Raw genomic sequence first — 8,474 nt, forward strand, 5'->3', positions numbered from 1 at the left:
GAGCTTAGGCATTGGTGGAATGAGGCATTATGACATCACAATCTGAGCTCTAGAATGTTGCTACTTATGATTCTAAAGTGTGTGAGGCTTGTGCAGATGAGGACGGAGCTTAGGCATTGGTGGAATGAGGCATTATGACATCACAGTCTGAGCTCTAGAATGTTGCTACTTAAGATTCTAAAGTGTGTGAGGCTTGTGCAGATGAGGACGGAGCTTAGGCATTGGTGGAATGAGGCATTATGACATCACAATCTGAGCTCTAGAATGTTGCTACTTATGATTTCAAAGTGTTTGAGGCTTGTGCAGATGAGGACGGAGCTTAGGCATTGGTGGAATGAGGCATTATGACATCACAGTCTGAGCTCTAGAATGTTGCTACTTAAGATTCTAAAGTGTGTGAGGCTTGTGCAGATGAGGACGGAGCTTAGTCATTGGTGGAATGAGGCATTATGACATCACAATCTGAGCTCTAGAATGTTGCTACTTATGATTTGAAAGTGTTTGAGGCTTCTGCAGATGAGGACGGAGCTTAGGCATTGGTGGAATGAGGCATTATGACATCACAGTCTGAGCTCTAGAATGTTGCTACTTAAGATTCTAAAGTGTGTGAGGCTTGTGCAGATGAGGACGGAGCTTAGGCATTGGTGGAATGAGGCATTATGACATCACAATCTGAGCTCTAGAATGTTGCTACTTATGATTTCAAAGTGTTTGAGGCTTGTGCAGATGAGGACGGAGCTTAGGCATTGGTGGAATGAGGCATTATGACATCACAATCTGAGCTCTAGAATGTTGCTACTTATGATTCTAAAGTGTGTGAGGCTTGTGCAGATGAGGACGGAGCTTAGGCATTGGTGGAATGAGGCATTATGACATCACAGTCTGAGCTCTAGAATGTTGCTACTTAAGATTCTAAAGTGTGTGAGGCTTGTGCAGATGAGGACGGAGCTTAGGCATTGGTGGAATGAGGCATTATGACATCACAATCTGAGCTCTAGAATGTTGCTACTTATGATTTCAAAGTGTTTGAGGCTTGTGCAGATGAGGACGGAGCTTAGGCATTGGTGGAATGAGGCATTATGACATCACAGTCTGAGCTCTAGAATGTTGCTACTTAAGATTCTAAAGTGTGTGAGGCTTGTGCAGATGAGGACGGAGCTTAGGCATTGGTGGAATGAGGCATTATGACATCACAATCTGAGCTCTAGAATGTTGCTACTTATGATTTCAAAGTGTTTGAGGCTTGTGCAGATGAGGACGGAGCTTAGGCATTGGTGGAATGAGGCATTATGACATCACAATCTGAGCTCTAGAATGTTGCTACTTATGATTTTAAAGGGTTTGAGGCTTGTGCAGATAAGGACGGAGCTTAGGCATTGGAGGAATGAGGCATTATGACATCACAGTCTGAGCTCTAGAATGTTGATACTTATGATTTCAAAGTGTTTGAGGCTTGTGCAGATGAGGACGGAGCTTAGGCATTGGTGGAATGAGGCATTATGACATCACAATCTGAGCTCTAGAATGTTGCTACTTATGATTCTAAAGTGTGTGAGGCTTGTGCAGATGAGGACGGAGCTTAGGCATTGGTGGAATGAGTCATTATGACATCACAATCTGAGCTCTAGAATGTTGCTACTTATGATTCTAAAGTGTGTGAGGCTTGTGCAGATGAGGACGGAGCTTAGGCATTGGTGGAATGAGGCATTATGACATCACAGTCTGAGCTCTAGAATGTTGCTACTTAAGATTCTAAAGTGTGTGAGGCTTGTGCAGATGAGGACGGAGCTTAGGCATTGGTGGAATGAGGCATTATGACATCACAATCTGAGCTCTAGAATGTTGCTACTTATGATTTCAAAGTGTTTGAGGCTTGTGCAGATGAGGACGGAGCTTAGGCATTGGTGGAATGAGGCATTATGACATCACAGTCTGAGCTCTAGAATGTTGCTACTTAAGATTCTAAAGTGTGTGAGGCTTGTGCAGATGAGGACGGAGCTTAGGCATTGGTGGAATGAGGCATTATGACATCACAATCTGAACTCTAGAATGTTGCTACTTATGATTTCAAAGTGTTTGAGGCTTGTGCAGATGAGGACGGAGCTTAGGCATTGGTGGAATGAGGCATTATGACATCACAATCTGAGCTCTAGAATGTTGCTACTTATGATTTTAAAGGGTTTGAGGCTTGTGCAGATAAGGACGGAGCTTAGGCATTGGTGGAATGAGGCATTATGACATCACAGTCTGAGCTCTAGAATGTTGCTACTTATGATTTCAAAGTGTTTGAGGCTTGTGCAGATGAGGACGGAGCTTAGGCATTGATGGAATGAGGCATTATGACATCACAATCTGAGCTCTAGAATGTTGCTACTTATGATTCTAAAGTGTGTGAGGCTTGTGCAGATGAGGACGGAGCTTAGGCATTGGTGGAATGAGGCATTATGACATCACAGTCTGAGCTCTAGAATGTTGCTACTTAAGATTCTAAAGTGTGTGAGGCTTGTGCAGATGAGGACGGAGCTTAGGCATTGGTGGAATGAGGCATTATGACATCACAATCTGAGCTCTAGAATGTTGCTACTTATGATTTCAAAGTGTTTGAGGCTTGTGCAGATGAGGACGGAGCTTAGGCATTGGTGGAATGAGGCATTATGACATCACAGTCTGAGCTCTAGAATGTTGCTACTTAAGATTCTAAAGTGTGTGAGGCTTGTGCAGATGAGGACGGAGCTTAGGCATTGGTGGAATGAGGCATTATGACATCACAATCTGAGCTCTAGAATGTTGCTACTTATGATTTCAAAGTGTTTGAGGCTTGTGCAGATGAGGACGGAGCTTAGGCATTGGTGGAATGAGGCATTATGACATCACAATCTGAGCTCTAGAATGTTGCTACTTATGATTTTAAAGGGTTTGAGGCTTGTGCAGATAAGGACGGAGCTTAGGCATTGGTGGAATGAGGCATTATGACATCACAGTCTGAGCTCTAGAATGTTGCTACTTATGATTTCAAAGTGTTTGAGGCTTGTGCAGATGAGGACGGAGCTTAGGCATTGGTGGAATGAGGCATTATGACATCACAATCTGAGCTCTAGAATGTTGCTACTTATGATTCTAAAGTGTGTGAGGCTTGTGCAGATGAGGACGGAGCTTAGGCATTGGTGGAATGAGGCATTATGACATCACAGTCTGAGCTCTAGAATGTTGCTACTTAAGATTCTAAAGTGTGTGAGGCTTGTGCAGATGAGGACGGAGCTTAGGCATTGGTGGAATGAGGCATTATGACATCACAATCTGAGCTCTAGAATGTTGCTACTTATGATTTCAAAGTGTTTGAGGCTTGTGCAGATGAGGACGGAGCTTAGGCATTGGTGGAATGAGGCATTATGACATCACAGTCTGAGCTCTAGAATGTTGCTACTTAAGATTCTAAAGTGTGTGAGGCTTGTGCAGATGAGGACGGAGCTTAGGCATTGGTGGAATGAGGCATTATGACATCACAATCTGAGCTCTAGAATGTTGCTACTTATGATTTCAAAGTGTTTGAGGCTTGTGCAGATGAGGACGGAGCTTAGGCATTGGTGGAATTAGGCATTATGACATCACAATCTGAGCTCTAGAATGTTGCTACTTATGATTCTAAAGTGTGTGAGGCTTGTGCAGATGAGGACGGAGCTTAGGCATTGGTGGAATGAGGCATTATGACATCACAGTCTGAGCTCTAGAATGTTGCTACTTAAGATTCTAAAGTGTGTGAGGCTTGTGCAGATGAGGACGGAGCTTAGGCATTGGTGGAATGAGGCATTATGACATCACAATCTGAGCTCTAGAATGTTGCTACTTATGATTTCAAAGTGTTTGAGGCTTGTGCAGATGAGGACGGAGCTTAGGCATTGGTGGAATGAGGCATTATGACATCACAGTCTGAGCTCTAGAATGTTGCTACTTAAGATTCTAAAGTGTGTGAGGCTTGTGCAGATGAGGACGGAGCTTAGGCATTGGTGGAATGAGGCATTATGACATCACAATCTGAGCTCTAGAATGTTGCTACTTATGATTTCAAAGTGTTTGAGGCTTGTGCAGATGAGGACGGAGCTTAGGCATTGGTGGAATGAGGCATTATGACATCACAATCTGAGCTCTAGAATGTTGCTACTTATGATTTTAAAGGGTTTGAGGCTTGTGCAGATAAGGACGGAGCTTAGGCATTGGTGGAATGAGGCATTATGACATCACAGTCTGAGCTCTAGAATGTTGCTACTTATGATTTCAAAGTGTTTGAGGCTTGTGCAGATGAGGACGGAGCTTAGGCATTGGTGGAATGAGGCATTATGACATCACAATCTGAGCTCTAGAATGTTGCTACTTATGATTCTAAAGTGTGTGAGGCTTGTGCAGATGAGGACGGAGCTTAGGCATTGGTGGAATGAGGCATTATGACATCACAGTCTGAGCTCTAGAATGTTGCTACTTAAGATTCTAAAGTGTGTGAGGCTTGTGCAGATGAGGACGGAGCTTAGGCATTGGTGGAATGAGGCATTATGACATCACAATCTGAGCTCTAGAATGTTGCTACTTATGATTTCAAAGTGTTTGAGGCTTGTGCAGATGAGGACGGAGCTTAGGCATTGGTGGAATGAGGCATTATGACATCACAGTCTGAGCTCTAGAATGTTGCTACTTAAGATTCTAAAGTGTGTGAGGCTTGTGCAGATGAGGACGGAGCTTAGGCATTGGTGGAATGAGGCATTATGACATCACAATCTGAGCTCTAGAATGTTGCTACTTATGATTTCAAAGTGTTTGAGGCTTGTGCAGATGAGGACGGAGCTTAGGCATTGGCGGAATGAGGCATTATGACATCACAATCTGAGCTCTAGAATGTTGCTACTTATGATTTTAAAGGGTTTGAGGCTTGTGCAGATAAGGACGGAGCTTAGGCATTGGTGGAATGAGGCATTATGACATCACAGTCTGAGCTCTAGAATGTTGCTACTTATGATTTCAAAGTGTTTGAGGCTTGTGCAGATGAGGACGGAGCTTAGGCATTGGTGGAATGAGGCATTATGACATCACAATCTGAGCTCTAGAATGTTGCTACTTATGATTCTAAAGTGTGTGAGGCTTGTGCAGATGAGGACGGAGCTTAGGCATTGGTGGAATGAGGCATTATGACATCACAGTCTGAGCTCTAGAATGTTGCTACTTAAGATTCTAAAGTGTGTGAGGCTTGTGCAGATGAGGACGGAGCTTAGGCATTGGTGGAATGAGGCATTATGACATCACAATCTGAGCTCTAGAATGTTGCTACTTATGATTTCAAAGTGTTTGAGGCTTGTGCAGATGAGGACGGAGCTTAGGCATTGGTGGAATGAGGCATTATGACATCACAGTCTGAGCTCTAGAATGTTGCTACTTAAGATTCTAAAGTGTGTGAGGCTTGTGCAGATGAGGACGGAGCTTAGGCATTGGTGGAATGAGGCATTATGACATCACAATCTGAGCTCTAGAATGTTGCTACTTATGATTTCAAAGTGTTTGAGGCTTGTGCAGATGAGGACGGAGCTTAGGCATTGGTGGAATGAGGCATTATGACATCACAATCTGAGCTCTAGAATGTTGCTACTTATGATTCTAAAGTGTGTGAGGCTTGTGCAGATGAGGACGGAGCTTAGGCATTGGTGGAATGAGGCATTATGACATCACAGTCTGAGCTCTAGAATGTTGCTACTTAAGATTCTAAAGTGTGTGAGGCTTGTGCAGATGAGGACGGAGCTTAGGCATTGGTGGAATGAGGCATTATGACATCACAATCTGAGCTCTAGAATGTTGCTACTTATGATTTCAAAGTGTTTGAGGCTTGTGCAGATGAGGACGGAGCTTAGGCATTGGTGGAATGAGGCATTATGACATCACAGTCTGAGCTCTAGAATGTTGCTACTTAAGATTCTAAAGTGTGTGAGGCTTGTGCAGATGAGGACGGAGCTTAGGCATTGGTGGAATGAGGCATTATGACATCACAATCTGAGCTCTAGAATGTTGCTACTTATGATTTCAAAGTGTTTGAGGCTTGTGCAGATGAGGACGGAGCTTAGGCATTGGTGGAATGAGGCATTATGACATCACAATCTGAGCTCTAGAATGTTGCTACTTATGATTTTAAAGGGTTTGAGGCTTGTGCAGATAAGGACGGAGCTTAGGCATTGGTGGAATGAGGCATTATGACATCACAGTCTGAGCTCTAGAATGTTGCTACTTATGATTTCAAAGTGTTTGAGGCTTGTGCAGATGAGGACGGAGCTTAGGCATTGGTGGAATGAGGCATTATGACATCACAATCTGAGCTCTAGAATGTTGCTACTTATGATTCTAAAGTGTGTGAGGCTTGTGCAGATGAGGACGGAGCTTAGGCATTGGTGGAATGAGGCATTATGACATCACAGTCTGAGCTCTAGAATGTTGCTACTTAAGATTCTAAAGTGTGTGAGGCTTGTGCAGATGAGGACGGAGCTTAGGCATTGGTGGAATGAGGCATTATGACATCACAATCTGAGCTCTAGAATGTTGCTACTTATGATTTCAAAGTGTTTGAGGCTTGTGCAGATGAGGACGGAGCTTAGGCATTGGTGGAATGAGGCATTATGACATCACAGTCTGAGCTCTAGAATGTTGCTACTTAAGATTCTAAAGTGTGTGAGGCTTGTGCAGATGAGGACGGAGCTTAGGCATTGGTGGAATGAGGCATTATGACATCACAATCTGAGCTCTAGAATGTTGCTACTTATGATTTCAAAGTGTTTGAGGCTTGTGCAGATAAGGACGGAGCTTAGGCATTGGTGGAATGAGGCATTATGACATCACAATCTGAGCTCTAGAATGTTGCTACTTAAGATTCTAAAGTGTGTGAGGCTTGTGCAGATGAGGACGGAGCTTAGGCATTGGTGGAATGAGGCATTATGACATCACAATCTGAGCTCTAGAATGTTGCTACTTATGATTTCAAAGTGTTTGAGGCTTGTGCAGATGAGGACGGAGCTTAGGCATTGGTGGTATGAGGCATTATGACATCACAGTCTGAGCTCTAGAATGTTGCTACTTATGATTCTAAAGTGTGTGAGGCTTGTGCAGATGAGGACGGAGCTTAGGCATTGGTGGAATGAGGCATTATGACATCACAATCTGAGCTCTAGAATGTTGCTACTTATGATTTCAAAGTGTTTGAGGCTTGTGCAGATGAGGACGGAGCTTAGGCATTGGTGGAATGAGGCATTATGACATCACAATCTGAGCTCTAGAATGTTGCTACTTATGATTTTAAAGGGTTTGAGGCTTGTGCAGATAAGGACGGAGCTTAGGCATTGGTGGAATGAGGCATTATGACATCACAGTCTGAGCTCTAGAATGTTGCTACTTAATGATTTCAAAGTGTTTGAGGCTTGTGCAGATGAGGACGGAGCTTAGGCATTGGTGGAATGAGGCATTATGACATCACAATCTGAGCTCTAGAATGTTGCTACTTATGATTCTAAAGTGTGTGAGGCTTGTGCAGATGAGGACGGAGCTTAGGCATTGGTGGAATGAGGCATTATGACATCACAGTCTGAGCTCTAGAATGTTGCTACTTAAGATTCTAAAGTGTGTGAGGCTTGTGCAGATGAGGACGGAGCTTAGGCATTGGTGGAATGAGGCATTATGACATCACAATCTGAGCTCTAGAATGTTGCTACTTATGATTTCAAAGTGTTTGAGGCTTGTGCAGATGAGGACGGAGCTTAGGCATTGGTGGAATGAGGCATTATGACATCACAGTCTGAGCTCTAGAATGTTGCTACTTAAGATTCTAAAGTGTGTGAGGCTTGTGCAGATGAGGACGGAGCTTAGGCATTGGTGGAATGAGGCATTATGACATCACAATCTGAGCTCTAGAATGTTGCTACTTATGATTTCAAAGTGTTTGAGGCTTGTGCAGATGAGGACGGAGCTTAGGCATTGGTGGAATGAGGCATTATGACATCACAATCTGAGCTCTAGAATGTTGCTACTTATGATTTTAAAGGGTTTGAGGCTTGTGCAGATAAGGACGGAGCTTAGGCATTGGTGGAATGAGGCATTATGACATCACAGTCTGAGCTCTAGAATGTTGCTACTTATGATTTCAAAGTGTTTGAGGCTTGTGCAGATGAGGACGGAGCTTAGGCATTGGTGGAATGAGGCATTATGACATCACAATCTGAGCTCTAGAATGTTGCTACTTATGATTCTAAAGTGTGTGAGGCTTGTGCAGATGAGGACGGAGCTTAGGCATTGGTGGAATGAGGCATTATGACATCACAGTCTGAGCTCTAGAATGTTGCTACTTAAGATTCTAAAGTGTGTGAGGCTTGTGCAGATGAGGACGGAGCTTAGGCATTGGTGGAATGAGGCATTATGACATCACAATCTGAGCTCTAGAATGTTGCTACTTATGATTT

This window comes from Geotrypetes seraphini, chromosome 2 (genome assembly GCF_902459505.1).
Source record: "Geotrypetes seraphini chromosome 2, aGeoSer1.1, whole genome shotgun sequence".
Lineage (NCBI taxonomy): Eukaryota > Metazoa > Chordata > Amphibia > Gymnophiona > Dermophiidae > Geotrypetes > Geotrypetes seraphini.